Source organism: Alosa sapidissima, chromosome 2 (assembly GCF_018492685.1).
Source record: "Alosa sapidissima isolate fAloSap1 chromosome 2, fAloSap1.pri, whole genome shotgun sequence".
NCBI classification, from domain to species: domain Eukaryota; kingdom Metazoa; phylum Chordata; class Actinopteri; order Clupeiformes; family Clupeidae; genus Alosa; species Alosa sapidissima.
This window is the reverse complement of record NC_055958.1, coordinates 35,397,266-35,419,064: the sequence shown is the minus strand read 5'-3', so window position 1 is coordinate 35,419,064 and position 21,799 is coordinate 35,397,266. Positions and strand designations below refer to the sequence as shown.

The window sequence follows — 21,799 nt, the reverse complement described above, 5'->3', positions numbered from 1 at the left end:
GTAACGTGGTTAGCATAGTTAGCATGCTAGCGCTAGCATGTTAGCATGCTAGTTAGCATTTTTAACAAAACTGCTAAAAACGATTAGCTAAGTTAGCTAAGTAACATGGTTAGCATAGTTAGCATAGTAACTTTGTTAACATTATTAGCATAACTGCTAGCAAACATTAGAGCCATTCCAACTGTCAGTTATCGTCAACTATCTACCTAAATAATTTAACCATTTAAACTATCCACTTATTTAACTGTTCAGTCATTCCAACTATATTAAACCTCATCTACCTAGCAACCAATATAGTTTGTTTTTACTCTGTATGATATTTTTTGCATTTTCATGCACTATATTTCCTTCAGGAAATGCTTTTCTAGTTATTTAATTATTGTTTCTTATTAACATAGGTTCAGGAGTCATTGATATTTTTACTAGATGACCATAACCAGGTGTTCCTGCCATCAGAGGACAGCATATTTGAGCAAGACCGAATGGTGCCAGGGGGATATTATGAGGTCAATGGTGATGGCACCGAAGAGGATGGGGCCAGCCGGCCAAGTGCAAGGCCTCAGGCGCAATTTGCGTTCCGGCGCCCCTCCAGTGCTCCATTTGCAGCAGGGATCTCTCCAAGGCTGATGCAGAAGTGAGTTTTGTCTTAACTGTTTCTATCAACTTTATTCACATTATACCTTATGCGGATCGGGGTAATCCACCCTCTCTAGCGAATCAAATATCTTTGCGCATTAGAGTTTTTATGCACATTTCACTTGTTTCTAACCAGGTTTTTTTTTTTTTTTTTTTTGAATAGTGAAAATGGCATTCTCCCATATGTGAGCACTCTCTTGCACTTGGATAATTTCAAAGAGGACTATTTTTGTAATGCAGACACTCTTTCTCTCAGGAGTATCCTGATTGCAGATATAATTGACGGAAACTGGTGACAACAAGAGCTGTCACAGTCAAATTCTCCGAATTTCTAGCATTTCTACTAAGGTTAATGAAGCTTTGGGCCAAGAGAATCTCATTTTGGTTGACAGCAAAGGAAATCAACTTGTAGATTCTGATGGCACAAGAGGTACAGTATGATCTTTTTTTCACATCCATAGCCAATTGATCCATTTCATCATTGTCTAAGCTCACCAGGTGCTGTCCATAGGAAAAAATAATGCTGGAATTTGGTACAAACTAGACCTGGGGCAATTACTTTCACCAAGGGACCACATTACTGAAGCTATTAAACATATAATTGTGCAAAAAATTGAAAGAAGCATGCAACTTTCAGGGTTTGTTATTGATGACCTAAGCTTTAATTTAAGATGTGGAGACATTCTCAGTTTGACCTCTGAGGTCATCTAGACTGTGACTAAAACATGTGTCAGGGGAGCTGCCTATACATTTTAGCCTGTATTATGACAGGAAAGCTTATTAAACACAAACTATACTATTTAGATGGGATTAAACATGCATTGAGAATATCCCACCCCATCCATTCTATGGGCAGTACCTAGCCTTTTTAATATACCCTTTAACAAAACTTTACAAAATACTGTACTGGTCATATTATAATAATAACATTCTCTGGATACCCAACACAGGTTCTGCTTTCTGGCGACAACATGCCAGAAAGGTCTTTGCTGTGCCCGAGGCAGAAATTGAAAGGCTGCGAAGCCACAAAAGAAGGGGAGAAAGGTACCAGCTAAACAGACATAGTCTACATTTTTTTCTGGCGATTTGTGTAGCATATGTGTATGTGTAGATGCCTGAAAGATTTTGACAAGTTCTAGTTATGCATGACATCAATACTGTGCTGGTTGAATGAGTGCTCACACATACTTTACAGCAACCAGACTGGAGGACAATCTGTAAGTTGTGTCCAGAACGTTGACTATGTCAACAGCAATCAATTGACCCTCACACCCCCACTCAGCCTGACTCAGAAGGAGGCAATTAAAACTGCCTTCAGCTGTCTAATTTGTACAGGTATGTCAAATTAGCCTATATCCCTTGGAAATTTTGGACTACTCTAGACTCCCTATGCTGAGTTACCTATAATACTACTGTTGCATTTTACATTTGTTCTAAAATTGCAGAAATGATGAAGGAACCCATTTTCGGTGAGTGCTGCCAGAGCCTGCTAGGATGCAGTGCGTGTGTGGACAGGTGGATGGAGGATCACAACTAATGCCCGAAGTGCAGAGGGGCTGTCTTTGATGTTCATAGGCATTCACTGGTGGGGTTAGATGAAGCCTTGGCACCTGTTTTCTTAAGAAGCGCAGTAACACTTTATTTTACAGTGGTACAACCTGTTATTACACATTGTTACACAGGTTTGTACAGATAGATACAGTACACTGTAACAGCAACACCACAAAATAAAGTGTAACCAGAATTCTTATGTAAAAATCTGAATTTATTACTAAAGGATATTTAATAATTTAACATGTAACATTATTTCATTAATTTAAAAAAATGTGTAGTGTTTATAAGTTCTTTATTTCATTAAAACATGTACCTCTCAGTAACATTCAGTGTTTTAAAAAGTGTGTCATTGAAAATTGCAAAGTTTTTGTTAACTACATTGTCTAAAATGATGGACAGGTCGGGGAAGGCCTCAACCATTTCTGCTTCGGCTTCGAGTCTGTCTTCATTCCGGAATGGGTCTGTGCCAAATATTGATTCCCTGTAGAGTGAGGCTCCCAGAGCCTCAGTGTACATGTCTGCTGCCACTGAAGCACTGGGCAACAGGTGTTCGGCCAGTCGTACAGGACACCCGTCACCAGCTAAATTGTTGGGTATTCCTCGACCTAGACAGGCACACTTTTAGTTTTCTTATAAAGGATCTTATTTATTCACATTATGAAAATTTGTCCTCTGCAAGGACATATCAGGAATATTGTGTGCATTCCAGGCCTGCACCACACTCACCGAGTGGTTAGTGGTGTTTGTTGATGTTCCAAAACAAGTAGCGTAGCGAAATACAGTTTCTGTCATGTTTTATTTGGCATTTTGTAAAATCCCATTGATTTCTGTTGGAAGACTCATTGCAGGTATATATAACTGTGCCACCGCCTATGCTTCAGGTTCAAATATTGAGCGGAAGTTTATACGCGGTTGTGAGGTGTCTGAAAAAATAGTTCCACAATAGCAAATAAGATGGCTGGAAATCATACATTGCGCCGATATATTTTAATAATTAACGAACACCACTAACCACTCAGTGAGTTGCACAGTTTTGAAAACGAACGTTAACTCATTGAATGCCAAGCTGTTTTCGGGAGCTTTCTCCTAGAGTGCCAGCAATCTAGACCATTGTTGATTCTTGTACAGCCACAGCATATTCTGTGTTATAGCTATGAACACATACAATGGCTCGTTTAAAAGGTGAGACTTTAAGCTCTCGGTGGGTGCAAACCGTGTATTTCTACACGCCTCTGTTCCTGAGAAATCCAGCTAAACAGTGGCTAGTTTTCATCAAAATCGCTGTTTTTTTCTAGAAATGGAGATATAACGTCTTTCATGAAATATGAAGTGTTACCTGTTACTTACTTGTGTAAACTTTCCGGGAAGTGATCAGCGAGACCTGGTGAGACTGCCACCTAGTGATAGACCCACGAAAATGGCCTGGTTTTGACCTGACGTGCATGCGTCACTGATTCGACCCAAAGCGGCAACCGAGTTATGATAAAATGTCCAGATTGTGCGTTTTCATGAGTTTTCGATCGTCATATATTTCATTTCCATTAATCACAGAGTTCCCAAAATCACATATACGGTGTGTATAAAAAAAAAGCTAAAAACTTAATATTACGTTTTTGGCACTCAACGCATGTTGGCACTCAATGAGTTAAGGGTTGTTTTAGGACATGTTTGAGTATGCCTGTTGGCAGCCACTCTGAGTAGTCAAAGGCGATTCGAAACGAGTCAGAAAAATCGAGACAGGACCAATCGTCAAAATTTCGGTGTCCACCACTCTAGTTCATCCAAAACAAACCAGAAAAGGGACTCAAAGTGCTAAATACCGGAATTTTCCTTTAATAGTGTAGACTAGGCCTACTGGCTATGTCGCTTGATTTTCTGTAATAAATGCAGCCTGTAGCCTTGGTTACTTCAGCAAACCCAGACCAGGTGTGGCATCAGTTTTGCTTTTAAAACGCAACAGTGTAGCGTGAGAGGGAGAGTGCCTGTTGCGGGCTATTTCATTTGCAGCGTATATGCGTGAGGCCATGGAGGGGAGTCTCCTTTGTGTGTGTGTGAGAGTGGGTCAAGGAGGCTGTGTGAGTTTTTTGTCGCTGACTTGAACCTATCCCTAGTTTATTAGGGTATTAGGGATTGCGTTGTTTGGACCCTCCCTGTAGGTTTCCAGCAGTTAGTTGACCAGGTTGTGCACCCAGGTTGTGATCCTTGAAGGTCCTATATCATTTATGGATCACAACCTTTTACAACATTCCATGTCTGTAAATATTCCTTTGCCCCCTGAGTATCAGGGAATTAATGTCGTCCAAAGAAAAGGAACAGCAATTTCTCAACGTAGCAACATATTCATACTGACAATCTTTGTGACTTTGCGGGAAGAAAGAGTAAACAAAATGTTTCATTGGTTCTTTAAAGTTACAAATTATAAGCAGAACTCTCTTTAGTGGGATTAATCTACAGTACTAGACTGTTCTGATAGCATGTTTTTAAAAAAAGGTTATTGTGGTCAAACAGAATTAGCTTAATATTTTATATGTCCTATAGACCGTCACTATACCTTTATTGGAAATTGCTGTGGCCCAATTCTTAAATTACTACTGACTGTGTAGCCCATCTGTGGCATGCTAAGCCTATAAAATAACATAAGCAGGTCTAAAACTGAGAAAATTGTAGTGCAATCACAATTGTAATATGAACCACTGCAATTATCTAATTGCAAAGGCTACAGGATGTCATGCACACTTGCACAGTCAATGTCTTCACAAATATTTTTGTTTTCATAATAATAATAATAGTAATAATAATAATAAGCTTTATTTGTATAGCACCTTTCATACACAGAATGCAGCTCAAAGTGCTTTACATTTGAAGCATGTAACACAATAATAGTCAGTCAGTCATTATCAATCACTTTTTCTTTTCTTTATTGCTGTGGCCGTTTATGATCCAATCAGCAACATATCAGAAATATAGAAAATAACATGTAACACAGTTATTAGAGAAGAGTCAGTCATTCCCCTTTGTTGCTGTGGCCGTTTAATCCAATCAGCAACATATCAGAAATACTATTATACTATATAAAGGCTTTGCTGACAAATGCCTAGGCTAACAAATGCTTAGGCCTCGTTGATGCGGAATCCAAGCAGCCAGCCTTAGCTTGTTCTTAGCATATGTCGCAATTATTTGACTTTATACACAGACATTCAAGACTGGCAGCCTTAACCCTTCATATCATCCTCCTTGGCTGTGCTGTGCCACTTCTGATTGGTGAGCATGCCCTGTACTTCAGAAGCACAGCATTTCTGATTGGTGAGCTTCACAGTCAATCTGGGGTGCATTTCAATCACAATCTTTGGAGTTAGAACCGTCATTCTGGTGTTTCTAGAAAGGGTAGTTCCAACGCTCAATAGCAAACATGGGTGGAAATGCAGTCTTAAACAGTAATTAACAATAGGCTTTTTTGCTTGCGGGCCATGTTCCAAATTCGAATTCTCTCAAAAACAGATTACGTGGACTATTCCTATGTCAGTTTAGTCAATTAACGCCAAAACGCCATTTGACACCTTTTCAAAATAGCCTACTATTCCCATTGCGCATCAGTAATATTGCCAGTGATAGGATTACCTACATGGTTACTGTACCGAAAATAAACCGTACCGTGAGTTCAAAACGGAGGTACACTCCAAACCATGATTTACACCATTACACCCCAATATAGTAAATGTGCAGGACTAATTTTTACCATCAATTTAAAGCCTGATGTCATTAACAGTGGATAGTGGTTTGAACGATGGAACGCTATGTTTGACCAAACAACGCCACTTTCTAGACACAGGTGTACCACGGTGGTTTAGTAATGACAAAGCCAACTGATGTAGAAACGGACCGCTGGAGTGCTGTGCTTCTCATGCACTAGGCATGCACACCAATCAGTTTCTGAGTAAAGGGGTTCATACTGTAGCACCTTAAAGGAAATGTCTTGTCTCAAAAATGTATTTTCTTTGTCTTTTCTAAGGGCCGTTTAGGAGAAACAGGTCAGATTTCATTGCTGTCCTATTGGACATGGCACAACTTCATAGGAAATGTTTTGCACATTTTACAAACACTAATAAATAAATAGATAGAAAACCCTTATGACCTCCAATGGAGACATTGGTGAGATACAGTAGGATGGAAAACAATTCAGGTTAGAAACTTTTGAGTTGTCTTAGTGAACAGTAAGGTTTTAATTGTATTCAAATATATGTTTTTGAGTAAACATTGCCTATTATCTTCTATCTATCATCTTAATTTTTCAGTAACCAGTCATACGTGGTGGCTGAAGTCATGAGCGTCATCAATGTCTTCGGTAAAATCTAGATGGTGTTCATCAAAGTGTACTATTTAGCTTTCAATTACTCTCATTGGAAAAAGGTTTAAATACCCTTCGTAAATGCCTTCTTTACACAATTACGGTGTGAGTTCAAAGTTGTGAAAATGAACTGAGCCCATACTTCATTTAGGCTACTTTACATTGTGACAATAAGATTTACATTTAAATACATAGTAAACTGCCTTGTTTGGTACAGATTTTAAATCCTTCATAAATGTGCGCACAGGATTGTGGGTGTTCCAAGCATGCAGAGGATACACACATGTATCCTCGAAAATTTGGCAAAACAAAGGACTTCGGCCTTGGTAGAATTTGGCAGACTTTGATGGATGCTTGACATTGAAACAATAGCCTACTTCGGCGGGACTTAATAATGTAGCATCCTTCAAATAGCAGCCTTGAAGGATCCGTCCTTAACTTTGAGAAACTTAAAATGGTCAGCTATCGTCCTAACCACAGGAGTTAGGGATTATGGGTAAATTCTACTTTCTTATTTATAATGTTTATTTTTTTCCTCATTACTGTTTATTGTGGCTTTTTGGGATGTGTATGGCGTATGTGTATGACGTAGAACAACTCAATTAACTTCTCAATTAACATTGGCCTGCCCACTTGGAGGTGTCAAAGTTGGGCATTTAATGCTTGCTTGCATTATTTTTCGGTGTACTTTCTCCTGGGATGGAGTTGATCTTCACCTTATAAGGTGAAGGTTCTTGGACTGTATAAATTTGCTGTATAAATATCATATTAATGTAATATATATTTTAAAATGAAAGTCTACTTAAAATATTATTACATGTACTTACATTTTTCAAATTGGTTACCACAAAAGTTTTGAGTACACTAAACTTATTGGGTTTACTGTGCAGAGATTAAAAGATAAAAGTAGGAATATAATATAACATATAAGTCAGGAAAACTACAATGTATAAAATTAATAATAAAAAATGAGTAAACTGGAAGTAAACTTTTAAATTAAAGTCTACTTAAAAACATTATTACATGTACTTAAATCTTCTTAAGTAATCGGTTACCACAAAAGTTTTGAGTAGACTGAACTTGTTCAGGTTTACAGTGTGGGTATACATTCATATACAGTACTCCGATCAGCCATAATATTATGACCGCCAACCGGTGCTTGGATTTTGGATGCTTTGGATGCTGATTCTGATCTGTTAGTTTGTCTCACCTTTGACCTTCAGGACCTGCACTTGCACCTAGATGGCTGACAACAGAGTGGATCTCTGGCTGCAGCACTGTCTTCATAAGGTTCAAAATGTGGATCCTTCTCTGTCATACTGACCAGAATACAACATCCCTTAGACCAGTTTTTTTCAACCTTTTTTGTGCCACGGCACACTTTTGACACGTAAAATGTCCCACGGCACACTAACATCCTGTGTGAAGAAAAAATAAACATACCATAGCCTAAAATTTCAAATAATACACAGATATGGCCTTATTATGGCTTCTATGCAAGACCTGCTCAATAAAACAAGCGCCTCTGTTTCATTTGTAGGTGACTATATCTAATTTAATTGTTGTTATGAACTGGATATGTGATGATTCTGTGAATACTGGATATGGGGCCCCCGTTGTACAATGCCTGCATAGCACAAATAGTGCAATCATACAATCAATGAGCGCATGTTGTTATAAATTCTTTGTTGCAACAGTTGCTTTTCTGGACCAGTGAGTGACATTTGGGTAATTTTCTGCGGCACACCTGATGATCTCTCACGGCACACTAGTGTGCCCCGGCACAGTGGTTGAAAAACACTGCCTTAGACTACAGGGTAGCCTACCACTTGTGGACCAATCTCAAAGCTGCAGAGAGAAAATGGCTCAAATCCAAACTAGCCCATAATCTCACAAACTACCAGTCACCAGTCCTTTCCTACTTATCAGCCAGCATTACTGCTGCAAAAAACGCTTTTCACAATGATGAGACCCACAGTGTTGGAAACTTTTCCTTACCTTCAAAGCACTACTCAACCCTCCTTAATTGCATAATCCAAAAATACATATTCCTTTTGTGCTTTTATTTCCTTTTGTGCCAGATAAGATTCATATTCTTAAATAAATAAAAATAAATGTGACCCCCGTTTGATGGGGAATTAAGGTGATTGAATTTTACAGAAATGTCACTGCATCGTTATTTTTCACGTCTCATGTCAAAACCATCGCTCTCACATTGCCATTGGTGTGCCAGTGTGGCTCTGATGTGGTCTCAGAGTGTGGTCAGTGCTTCCCTCTGCTGGAACTACCGGGCATTTAAAGAGCCTTTTAGAGTCAACAAGTATTATAGGTGCATTCGGACACAACAGTTCTAGGAAAACAGCTCTACTAACTACTAACTGAAAAGGCTACCCCTAGAACTACTCAGTTCCTGTTCATAGTTCCAGTTCCTACTCAGGTGTTTTTTCTGTTTGCATTCACACACACTATGAACTCTGAGATTACTTCACACATTAGTAACCAATGACTACAGTACATGGCCATAAAGTAATGAAACAGACAGCATTGCTATTTAGTTACTAGCTACTGAAGTTTATTGACAAACTAGAAGCTCATGGTAGCGAAAAGCATTTAAAAAAGAATCAGCATTGTTAATAACATTTCTTCTCATCTATCCAGAAGGCATTTGTTGCATGACAGTAGGCAGTCTGCAGCCTTCCCATGCAGATTTTATGTTTTTGCAAATTTAAACAGAAGCTGAATTTGACAGATATTTTTTTTACAAATGGTGCTTCTGCTGCCTTGGCATGCAAATCAGCCATGGTTTCTATGCACAGGGAAAAGACCCTACCCCAAAGTAGAAGCTCAAATAGTTATAGGAACTACGGTCAGAAGAACTTATCATTCCATACTGTCTGAATGCGTGAAAAAAGGGCTTCTAGGAACTGTATGTTCGAGGAATTGCAAAAAGTTCCTCCGGTGCGAAAGGGACCTCGGAATCTTTTAGTATTCTGGGACAAAATGTTGTAGCAATCTTATAGGAATACAATACAAGGAATCTTATATTTTGGACATACTAGTAGGTTATAAGATTTTAGCCTAGGAACACTGTTTTGTGAGGGTAGAAATGATGCAAAAGAGTCCACATTCATGAAAGGTTTGGTATGAATGTTGAGTCATGTCTCATGAAACAGTCATGAATGCTTTATGTGCAGTTTATGACAGCTGCTATGAATGTGTTATGAACTCACCCGTCAAGTACACATCACTGGTGTAGGTTTCTAACAAAATACTTGTGTTGGTGTGTGTGTGTGTGTGTGCGTGTGTTTTAAAATATTCTAAATTTGATGGAAGGAACAATGTCACATTTATTGAAAAACAAGTGTTTGCTCCCTTTCAGTAACTCAGAGATGTTAGTATTTTATAGACAACATTAGATATTGTAGCATTGGCCTCTGTCCCACCTGTCAGGTCTCCTGTCATATGAGTAGAACATTAACCCAAACATGATGGGCAAAGTCTGTCTGGTGGACGCTGTTTCTCATCATCCACTGATCTTGGGTCAGGATGTGTCTGTCTTATCAGTCACAGAACACAGGTACATCCAGTATGGAGCTAAATTTGTCTCAATAATATTTGTGCGCAGAGGGGGATCCACAAATATTTCTTGATTTGCATGTGCGTTTTGATATCTAAAAATAAAAAATCATATTTGTAACTCGTATATTGATTTTTACAAATATAGATGTGCATTTGTAAATAAAATGGCATTTGTAAAACCGAAAAAATGTAATTTGTGAAATGTGATTCTGCATATGTGGATCACCAGCACACGCATTCTTCGCTTTCCAAAGTTACGTTTTTGAGACGTTCTTCACATGAAAGTTACACAAATCCACACGTAAATAGGCCTACTTTAATTCACCGGCACACAGAAATCGCAATCCAGTAGATGGCGAAATCCACAAATATTTTTTTACTTGCATTCGTGTTTTGATATCCACAAATAAAAAATCATATTTGTAACTTGTAAATTGGTTTTCACAATTGTAGATGTGTATTTGTAAATGAAATGGCATTTGTAAAACTGAAAATTGCCTTTGTGAAATCTAATTTTGCATTTGTGGATCACCAGCACACACAGTTTTCGTTTTCGCATTTGTGGATCAGCACGTACGTATTTTTGAGACAAACTTTGCGGCAGAGAAGCCACCCAGATCCACAAGTAGCCTGCTGACACTTTCTAATCCAGTAGACGGCAGTGTTGTTCTATGAGACTCATAACACACAGAGCTAGCGAACCTAGTTCTTAAATCTAACAAGTTATGCCTTTTACAACAAGCTTTTTGATGGAAAAGTGGTGTTTAATTTCCATAATCTTTGTTTAGCAAACACATAAATATTTCATTTTCCTGAAATATTTATTAAATAATTGTTTTTTTTTTTAGTATTTTTGCATGGATTCTACTTCTTAAATATATGTATATTTTAACCCTTAGTTTTTTTAGGGCATTTTCACTACCTTTATTCATAAGGATTTATTCTGGTCATTGTAAGTGCCACACACACACATATTATATATATTGTTATTTTCCAGCAGAGTCTGGGCTATCCAGGGGCTCGTTTCTAGAAAGCGTTGTCTGCTAACTTGCGTCGCAACCTTGGTAGTACGCTCCATCGTTCTTTGGTGTTTCTAGAAAAGGAAGTTCGAACTCTCAATCGCAAACAAGGACGCAGAGTTTGGTCGTTTGAACTACTGCCCCTAGGCAGTCGCACTTGTGTCGTTCCTTGGTAGTTCCTCTTGGTGTCCGGAGCGCCTAACCAAAAAGCACAACCGCCTAACCAAAAGTTGCGAAGTGTATGTTTATCTCGTGATTCAATGATTGATCTATCCTGTAGCTTAATTTTGATTAAGACACTGACTCCCCTACTTGGCTCATTCTTGCTATTTATGTTAATTCGAGTATTGCCTTGCTTTTAGTATTATAATCTTCACAGACTCTTACAAAAGTAGTGATAGCCTACATGGTGTAGTGGCTAAAGCAGATGACTTGTTATCCCAACGTTGTAGGTTCGATTTTCTTATGATGTGAGATTGTCCTCTTGCTTCTCGCTACCTGCAGGTGAACTAGTGTGACACGTAGATTCAATTGTTTTTGACTGATGTCTTGTACCTATGGTCTCTCGATGTCGAATAACTATATATAGTACGGTGTCTTGTGTAATTCCGCTGGATTTTCTTGTAAAAATTGATTTTTTTTGCATATTTTGCTAGTATAGAGTCTAAGGAACAAGATTTTTTTTTGTCTTCAAATTTTCACGATCCATTTTCACACTTAGATGACATCATCATTTATATAATGCATAATTAAGAGTGGGACTACTATCACTTGGGGGTCAAATGTGAGAAAACACTGGTAAAGAGGGTATTCTGCCTAATTTTTGGGTGCTGATTCTGAATATCATATTTACTTAGCTGATTTTTTAGTTTTAAACCTGCTAATTAGCATTTGCGGCCTAAAACTGACCTCCATAGGCAACATAGAACGGGTGAATAGGGTAAAAAATTTAACTCCTTGATATTCTTATGAAACTTTACTAGTTGATTATTTATGTAGAGATTATGTTTTTTGCATTACAAGTTTTCTGAAAATATATGTTTATGCATGTAATTTAACAATATCTCATTAATTATGCACTAATTTGAATACATTTCCATTACAGACATCTGAATATTGGATAGTTAACATTGAATGTAGTCACGTTCAGGTTTGCCTTCAGAACTTTTTCTGGATTCAGAGCCTTAAAAGAATGGCTTGTTCAAGCACCAGTCGCCGATTTCAGTCGTCCCTTTATCGGATACAAGCCATGCAGGATTGGGGGCAGTTCTGTCACAGGAGAAGGATGGGTTACAGCGACCAATAGTCTTTGCTAGCCGGGGCTTGCGGCCAAGTGAGAGGAACATGTCAAATTATAGTGCCATGAAACTCAAACTCCTTGCAGTCAAGTGAGCAATCACAATCAAAATGGCAAGTATCTCCTGGGCAACACGTTCACCGTGTACACTGACAACAATCCCCTCCAATACCTGCAGTCAGCGAAACTGGGCGCTCTGGAACATTGCTGGGATTCTCAGCTTGCCCTCTTTATTACAACATCAAATATCGTCTTGGGACAGCTAATTGCAATGCCGATACCCTTTCTAGGCTTCCCACAAGCCCCACTAACACTTTGCTATCTGTGTCACACGGCCTGGACGTCCCCCTGCCGCTTGCCATAGCCAACATGCAAGCCTCGAGTGCACCTATCCGAGGCTCTTGGATGAAAGAATCTTGTATGGTGAACACCATCCCTGGTTGAACCAAAAGTGACCTGAAAGTCCTGCAAGGGACTGATCCCTGTATTTCCAGATATCTGTGGTTTTGGTGACAGGGACGACCACATACCCGTTAAGACAAGTGGAGTGAACCAAAGGAAGTCCGCAGTTGATAAAGCAGTGGTCCCAGATACAGGAAGTGGATGGGACCTACCGAGCGATCCAGGCTCCTCCTTCCAGGGATCCAGTGCTGCAGCTTTTACTGCCAAAGGTGTTGCGAGTCGAAGTGCTCACTAGCCTACACAACAACCACGGCCATCTGGGGGTGGACAGGACCACAGATTTGATATGACAGAGGTGCTACTGGCCCCAGATGTGGCATGCGGTACAAAAGTGGTGTTCTGAGTGTGAGCACTGTGTGGTTGCTAAAGCAAGACAACCCAAGCCAGAACCTTCTTGGGAAATATGTTAGCCATTAAGCCTTTGTAGATAATCTCCATTGACTTTACTCTCTTGGATTGGGCTAGCACAGGACAAAAGAATGTTCTGGTAGTCACAAATGTTTTCTCAAAGTTTACCCAGGCCTTTCCCACCCCTAATCAGAGAGCTTCCACCATAGCTAAGATTCTAACTGAGAGATGGATCTATGTGTATGGCGTGCCAAGGACAATCCACTCTGATCAGGGGCGCAGCTTTGAGGGGGAGCTGTTGAAGCACCTGTGTGACACCTACATCATAACAAAGACTAGAACCACCACTTATCATCCAGAGGGGAATGGTCAATGTGAACGTTTCAACAGGACACTTCCTGACTTGCTCAGGACCTTACCCCCTGAAAAGAAGCGTAAATGGCCCCAGTTGCTCCCTCAGCTCCTGTTCGCCTATAATACCACCGTGTACCAGTCCACACAGTACCAGTCCATACCACCTTATGAAGACCCTGGTGGGTCGAAACATTGCATTATGTTTTTAACTCAATAAATGTAGTTCTTCTGGGAGATTGCAGTGTGCGGTCCTGACACTGTACCCATATTACCATCTGGCACTCTAGTCTTTTTCTAGTGGGCAGTGGTAGTGTAGTGGTTAAGGAGCTGGTTCTAGTGTGCAGTAGCCTGAAAGTTGTCGGTTCAATTCCCGGCTTTCACTGTTATGCCCTTGAGCAAGGCACTTAACCCCAAGTTGCTCCGGGGACAATGTGATCCCTTGTAATATAGCTGACATACAGTATGTAAGTGACTTTAGTCAAGAAGTGTCTGCTAAATATAATGTACATGTAAACTCTTTTGCAAGAACCATTTTCACAGTCGTTGCAAAATCCAGGATACATGGGTGTCTACCAAGTTTGAAATTGTGGAGTGTCTTGATGGAATTGGCACACACTATAAGATCAGGCTGTAGGGGAAAAGGGCCCCCTTAAGACGTTCCACTCATAATACTGCCGGACAGCATTCAAACCCCTTCCACCTCCCACAGTTCTCTGTTCTCTGCCAGTGTAGCAGAAGTAAATATTCTCCCCGTCCCCTTCAGGCCTTGGCAGTAGATAGGTACTGTATGCTACCAGGAGGGTGAACTTTAAAGCCAGGTGTGTATGTGGAAAGGCTGACCTGCAGCGCTGGCGCACACGCCCACCTGTGGCTGGTGATCACATGTAGCTTCCTCTCTGGGAGAACACAGCCGGTCATTTGATATTTTTGCCGCATGGGTGTTTGTGGTTGTTGTTGTTGGAAGAACATGGCTTTATTCTTAATTCTAAGACTTCATTGCTTCTCTCGCACGCCCGGTCTGTTGGCTGTGGATAACCCGTTGCTTTTAAAGAGAGCAAATGCACATGGTTTAGTGTCTGAGCAATGTTTTCCCTTGAGTTATTTTTTTTTTGTATTAGTTCAGGCTGTGAGAGGGCCATCCGTGGTTTGTCTGTTTGTTTGTACCTTATATACTTTTGTTTGTTAATTTTGCCTACTGTTACTCAACTACCCATGCCTATGACACCTAGTGGTGTACTGTGTTGCCTGTACTACTATAGATTATTTCCAAGACAAATTTCTCTTAAGGTAGACAACAGAATGACATTGCAGATCAAGGAAAGCAGATAGACAGATAGATAGATAGATACTTTATTGATCCCTAGGGGAAATTCAAGGTCTCAGCAGCATACATACAACACAAACACTATGCTATATCATCAAGAAAAGCAAAGATTAAGAAATCGTTTTTGACATAGGCAATAAGGGTGGAGGTGTTTTTACACTTTTCAGACACTCAAAGTTTTTACACTTTTCAGACACTCATAAACTATGGATATTGTTTTAGAACCAACAACCTTTCTACATTATATGGGGGTTTTGTGTGCAAAAAATGGAATTAATTGTCAAAAAATTAGAAGAAAATGTGAAAATCACTTTTCGGACTAGATATAATCGCTTATTTTAAAACATACAGAAAAAAACCACTAAAGATGGATCGTGAAAAATTGAAGACTCTAAAAGAAAAAAATTTGTTCCTTAGACTCTATATTAGCAAAATATGCAAAAAAATCAATTTTTACATGAAAATCCAGCGGGACCCTATTTTCCAAACACAGCGTACTGTACTAATACATAAATATGTATGGTCAAAACCTATTGTTGTGTCTCGTAGGCCTACTCTTACTCAGAGGTGAAAAGAAGAGACAAGATGCGAACTCCTGCCGAGCGCGTAGTGCACTGACGCGCTGCCGTTAAGCCACGAGACAATTAATACTAGGCCTACTTGCTATACCCAGACATTCGTCCAGGCTATATATTTTTCCAACATAGATATTTAACACAAATAATGGCACATGGTCGGCTTCAGTAAATGTTTTATATAGGCCTACTTACAATAGGTTTAGGTTTTTGCAGATGACGATGACAATGCCAGCATTAATCACTCGGTTTAAATTAAAAAAATGTCAACATAGGCCGTGACAGAGAAGTTCTAGGGGTATTTTGGTGGGGTATTACAGGTTGCCACTGTTTTCCACCAATGATATGTATCGCTGCATCATCAACGTTGTTGGAACTACAGTGTTCGAACGTCGGAGGTAGCGAATTGCGACACAGGTACGATACTTTCTGGAAACAGGTGTAACAATGTCGTTGTTTGGTCGCAAGTTGCGTTGTACCATGGTGGTTGAGCAACGTCGTTGCTAACTTTTCTAGAAACGACCCCCAGATCTGCCATCATTTCATGTATTAGTACTAGCATTGATTTTATTTTGATTTTTAAAGAATTAAAATATAAAAAGCGTATTATAAAAAATCTTATATTTTGACATGTATCTCACCACAGCAAGCTCATAGCTCTACATTTCATGTGTGTGTAGGGCAGACTGTCCTGAATCTGGCAATATCATTGCCAAGTGGGAGGGATTCTCTGGGGCTGAGCAACTTACAGACATATGTGGTGTGCACCTTACAGACATAATAAGGAATAAATGCCACATACAGGAATAAATGCCATTTTTTTATTTAGTGATTAAAAATGACCTTTCTGCGCTCCATATCTGGAACACGAACTGATCTGACCTGACTTGATCCGAGTTTACGTGTATGTGCCTGTCTGCACTCATGATTCTCTACAACTTTTTACTGCGTTGCCATGAACAAAGTAAAGGCAAAAAAGGTGTTTCTTTGTCAAACAAATTGGGATGCAATGTTAGCCTTGAATTGAATGTCATGCAGGAATTTGCTAGGATCTCAAAATGAACATTCTTTGCCATAGAGAAACACACAATAGCGTTGCTTTGCCACAAAAACAGACAAAAACGTGAGGTAAGTCGAGCTATATGAAGTTATTATTTTGCTGTCACTTAGTCTGTTTTATAACCCAGAAGGATGTAGCCTACTTGGTATCAAATGATAGCTCTGTGTCTCCTCTTTCATCAGACATGCGTGGATATCTATCCGATCACAGGTCCGCGAGTAATTCAAACGAGAGTAATGAGTGTGCAGTTGGTTTTTGTACATGACGTTATTATTTAACTAGGTCTGTTTTCATAAGCCAGAAGGATCGACATACTTGGTACCAATGGATAGCCCTGTGTCTCCTCTTTCATTTGATATGCTTGCCATAGGCTATCTATAGGCCTTTTCACACTGCCAAAATCGCCGCGATTTTACATACCAGAATCGCGGAATGACTGTCCATTTCGCATAGACCGAGGCGGAACGGCGGGACAAAGTGTCTTGCCAAATTTACTACCAAGCCCCCTAGAGATTTTGCCGAGTTTTTTCGTTCCGGCACTAGTGTGAATGGGTCAAGGCGGAAAGGGGAATCTGGGCGGGCATTTCGATGCTATGTCCAGCCCACCACAGGAGATTGCAAATAAATCTAACTGATCAAAAGCAGCAATAGCAGAGATATGCTAGATAGAGCACATTATGTCAATCTTTAAATTCACAGAGTCTCCAGTCATTTAATGCCTGCTAGAGTTGACTGTAGCTCGGAATGCATAACAGGGCAGACAGACGCTCATATGTATATCATCTGATTGTAATGCTTACAGATATCTAGGCGATATTTGTAACATTTATTTTGTATTTGGCCTGTTATAAAATCATGTATTACAATTTAAACACAATGTGAACCCCAAAGTTGGAGACATGCATATAGACATTGCTGCAAATTTAAAACCGGATTACTCTGGAATGGCTAACTGTACAGGGGAATGCTTTACACCTTTGTGTTCGGTAAGGTCTGCTGTTTATTCTGATATATGGTTTGTCATGTGTTGAGGGAAAGTTTGCGAAGTATTCCACCAAGATGAATGGGTAGGGAGACGGGTGCAGACAATAAGACACTGCATAGCGTTCTCCCGCGCAGGGCATCCTGGGAAACGAGAGCGAACATTTGGGGGGTTTGTCTGTATTTCTCCTTAGTTTTGAGTGTAATGTTAGCGTCTTTATTGTAACATGTTTCCCTTTTAGTTCTCCCTTGTGTGTGATCCTCTCTGTGTGGGGGGCTGCGTCCACCCCTGTATGTGTAGCATGTGTGTGTACTTGTGTGTACCTGCCCCGTGTGTATTGTGTTCTGTGTCTGTGTCCCTGCCCTCGTTCTCAAATAAAGCTTGCATTGAATGAAGCTCTGTGTCCTGAAACCTCAAAACGTTAAAATATTATTAAATTAAAGTTACTTTTCTCTCGAACCGTTTACCACAACAACTAACCACTAACATTGTTTAAAATCTGAGAAAAAGCTCTTTTGTGTGATACATGTGATGTCTGTGATGAATAGGCTACGTCGCAAGTAGTTCAGCAAATTTGGGTGGGACAGAAATACCTTTACAGAGCAGCAGCTCTGGCCATATCGGCTCTTGCTCACATGATGTGCTTTAAATGCATTATCGCTTCACTACACGCGAACAAGAAAGAAAAAAAAACAAAAAACAATGAGCTTATGTCGCGATTCCCGATAGGCCTAGGCAGAAAAGACAGCTATGGTAACCTAACAATTAGGATTTGCTTTTGCCTAAACAGCTGTTTGGTTGTCCCAAACTTTGAAACGATCCATACTCGCATTAACTGAATCTTATCAACCCGAACTGCGATGTTCCAAACAGAGTGACTGTAGGATAGCCTAGAAATCTAGACGCACCCTAGCGGCGGCAAATTAATTTGCTCAGCCTGTACGTCTAGTATCAAACCATAGGGATTTCTAATGGCTGACGCCGTGGACGTCATCCAATCACAGATCACTCTATTTTGTTAGAGAGTCTTAAGGCGGGCTTAACAGGATAACGACAGTCCTGCGACGGTGAACAACAAGGAAGGTGGCTATGGCTAACGAAGAGCGGTTGTTTGAATCGGCGTTGGCGTCATTCCTTTCGAAGAAGGATGTATTTGCCGTTTTGCCGACTGGATACGGATATGGTCGTAGCGCTGGCCTATTGCATGCCTAGGCAGTTTGAAAGACAATTCTCTGCCCGCCCCTTGGATTAAGCGAGGTGAATGGTTCGATTCCAGACTATACATTTCAATGATGTAGGATGGCCCGCCAGGCTACCAAGTGACCGTATCGTGCTCCCAAACGTCTCCTGCAGCACTGTGCCTGCGTGCACCTTCTGAGAGTTCACTGAATGTATGACGTCACGGATTGGTGACCGCAAGTCATTTCATTTGCAAGTCATTTCAAACACAGAAAATTGTTATTTTTGTAAATTTCTAATTTCACAAACTATTAATGAGACATTTTAGCGAATATTCACGTTGGAACTAGCGGAAGTATTACACATTTTAAAAAGTAAAAAACGGGTCTTGTCAACTTGGACATCAAAGGGGCAAAAGGGCAGGTGCTAGAGCCCCTGTAGCCCCCCTTCTCTGTACGTGCCTGTTTTCTTTTCATGATGAGCACTACACTTGAATGATTTATGACTGAATGGAACGTTGCGTTTTTAAACGCCAGAACTGCTTATCACGTCGTGTGACAAAGTTTACACCAATCATCATCTTCTAATGTATCCTTATGTTGAGATGTCCATTCTCTTTGCCCTAGGCCTAGGCCAGTGGTCCCCAAACGTTTTCTTCCGAGGGCCAGCTCACTATGCCTGGCTCCAAGAGAGGACCAGAGACTCGGAATATATCAGTAACCATAAATAGCTTAGTGCTGTGAACAACAACAGTCTACCTTAGTTGAATATTCCATTACATTTACTAATCATAGGCTACTGCAATTTAATACCATTGTTAGCTGTGTTTATATTGCCATCATGCCATGTAAAATGTAGCTCCTTGTCTAACCTAAAGACTATAGAAAAACTATATCAGTGCAAGAATGGGTTGACGTAATAGGGTTACAGCCGTTATATTGATTATAAAGCATTAAGTATTAAGTATAGGTATAAGTGTGGTCATAATCCAGCTGTGGGGTGGAGGGAGGGGTTATGCATATGTGCTAATATAGCACGCAAACAGTGAAGCAGTAAGACAGTGGTAAAAAGTGACTAGTGGACAGACAGTACAGCAAGATTTTGATACTCTGTTAAAAACACCTAGCATAGACATATCAAGACACAGTGTTTCTCCAATAAGTTGTTGTAACACTTCTGGGGGGAAGATTGGCCTGTCACTTGATGTGCTTGATGGAGAGGGTGAGAATGGTCCGACAGCTTGTCCTGTAAGACTAGAGAGAGAGAGAGAGAAGAGAAGGGGAGGGAGATTAGATACCATATTCATTAGCACCAAATACAAATAAATGGCCAAGTTTGTTTTTGTCATTCATTTGTAGCCATGTTAGAAAATGGCAAAGTACAGAGACAGTATGTAATACCTTTCACTGCTTGCTGTCTGGAAGGTGGTGCTGAATTGGGCCGATGGAGACGATGGGAGGGGTACGCCAGCTTGTCCTGCAGGGCTAGAGAGAAAGAGAGAGGTTTTTTTTTAACCATCTTCATGAGCAACAAATAAAACTAAATGGCAAAGGACAAATATAGTAAGTGATACCTTTCACTGCTTGCTTGAGAGGGTGGGAGGGGTCCACCAGCTTGTCCTACAGGGCTAGAGAGATTACAGATGCAGGGCTCCGAACCGGTTCAAGGAACGAAAACGAAAAACGAAAACGAACGGAATTTTACGAGGAGCCGAAACGGAAACGAAAACAAAATGATCTTCAACTGTTCCGGAAAAGAAACGTTATTCTGAAATCCACAAAACCGGTTAATAACGTTTTTTTTTCGTTCTCTATATAACAGCCTAATAATTTGATTTCTGCAGTTTGAAAAAAAAATAAATAAATAAATGGACCTTTGGTCCAAATGTGTATATTTTGTCTTGCTGTTGTAATGTAACCTATCCGTCTGCCACTTCGGATCTTAGGCCAGCTCGTAGCGTAGGCTACTGAAACTGATTTGGAAATTGTTTGTAGTCTATGCGTAATAGCCTATTTTGCCTGTCCACGCCTTGTCGTTTTAAAGTCGGGATTTGAAATGTTTGCGCAATTATAGCCTATTCTATGTAGAAGAGTTAAACGGGAAATTTGAGATAGGCCTTGTCAGCAACAGACAGATTCGTTTATAGCGCAAGCCTTTGAAGATCTCCATATGGATAAAACTTAGGCTACAACCAGGTAAGGAGTTTAGCACGTATCCAGAAATATGTTTGATGAGAAATTATTTATAGGCATAGGTTAGGCCTACAGTAAGTCTGTAGGCTATGGGATGGATAGCCCATCTGAATGTTTTTGGATGCCGCCTGTGATTTATTATTTTTGGGCATAGCTTCGGTATAGGCTAAATCAAGGGGAAATAATGAGTACGTCTATTCTAAGGTAAAGTTCACAAAAATAGACTTGATAGGCCCGCCAAACACTGCCGGAACTTTAAGAACGAACAATATTTTGCGTTCCGAACCGGTTCAGGACCGATATGTTGGTGGCGGAACGCATGCAAGAACGAAAACGTTAAACATAGGCCTACCTGAACCGTTCGGAACGGAACGTTTGAAAAATAATTTCATTTTCAAGCCCTGTTACAGAGAGATGAAAAACAAACACTACTTACCCACAATTACACCTGCCACCAAAACGTAGCTTCACATCCACCAATGTAATAGTGTACCATTGCCATGCTAGCTAGCACGTTAACTCTTACCAACAAACTCTTACCAACGATGCTAACGAACATGAACATCAAACTTAACAATGTACTCTGGTCATTTCAGTCCATATAAGTATTATCTGTGATATCAGCTACACAGGAAAATACTTGGCAAAGTCTTCGCAGCTACTAACTACAAACAGTTTTAAATTATACGTTGCTCTCTTCTGGCTAGCTGCTAAATATGAACAAGATAACATGAGATTACCAAACCACACTTGTTGCTTTTACTATCAGATTCTGATACAATTAAGACGAAACAACAGCTTAGTGATGTAGGGTAAATTATTTTATTAATGGAAAATACCGAGAAACCTTCTCTGTGCACACACGGGATGAAATTGAGGAAAAGGAAGAAGAA

The 21,799-nt window shown here is 40.0% G+C and overlaps 1 protein-coding gene and 1 long non-coding RNA gene across 15 annotated transcripts in view; both read left to right on the top strand.

Annotated features, from left to right (window-relative positions):
- The window catches only part of LOC121692798 (fibronectin-like), a 149,769-nt gene that overhangs the window by 33,875 nt on the left and 94,095 nt on the right, over nucleotides 1–21,799 (top strand). The window lies entirely within an intron of this gene.
- Nucleotides 915–2,359, top strand: LOC121693468. The gene is made up of 4 exons (XR_006025512.1): nucleotides 915–1,066; nucleotides 1,587–1,680; nucleotides 1,832–1,971; nucleotides 2,082–2,359. It is a non-coding gene; the product is annotated as an uncharacterized LOC121693468 (long non-coding RNA).